Consider the following 202-nt stretch of genomic DNA (forward strand, 5'->3'; position numbering starts at 1 on the left):
TAAAAGAAATAAGTATATATCCAGCTTATATCACAGTCGTGTATATGCTGTTTGATATAGACATAAGATTAGATAGTAACAGATAGATTTGACGATAATCTACTAATGAAGATTCTGAAAGTCTAGACAGAGGAAGTGGACAATATTGTAAGGAAGAAAAAAATAAAATTTGATTTATTGTGATATACGTGAAGACGTGAAT

The sequence above is a fragment of the Penaeus monodon genome, chromosome 21, assembly GCF_015228065.2.
Source record: "Penaeus monodon isolate SGIC_2016 chromosome 21, NSTDA_Pmon_1, whole genome shotgun sequence".
In the NCBI taxonomy this organism is placed as follows: domain Eukaryota; kingdom Metazoa; phylum Arthropoda; class Malacostraca; order Decapoda; family Penaeidae; genus Penaeus; species Penaeus monodon.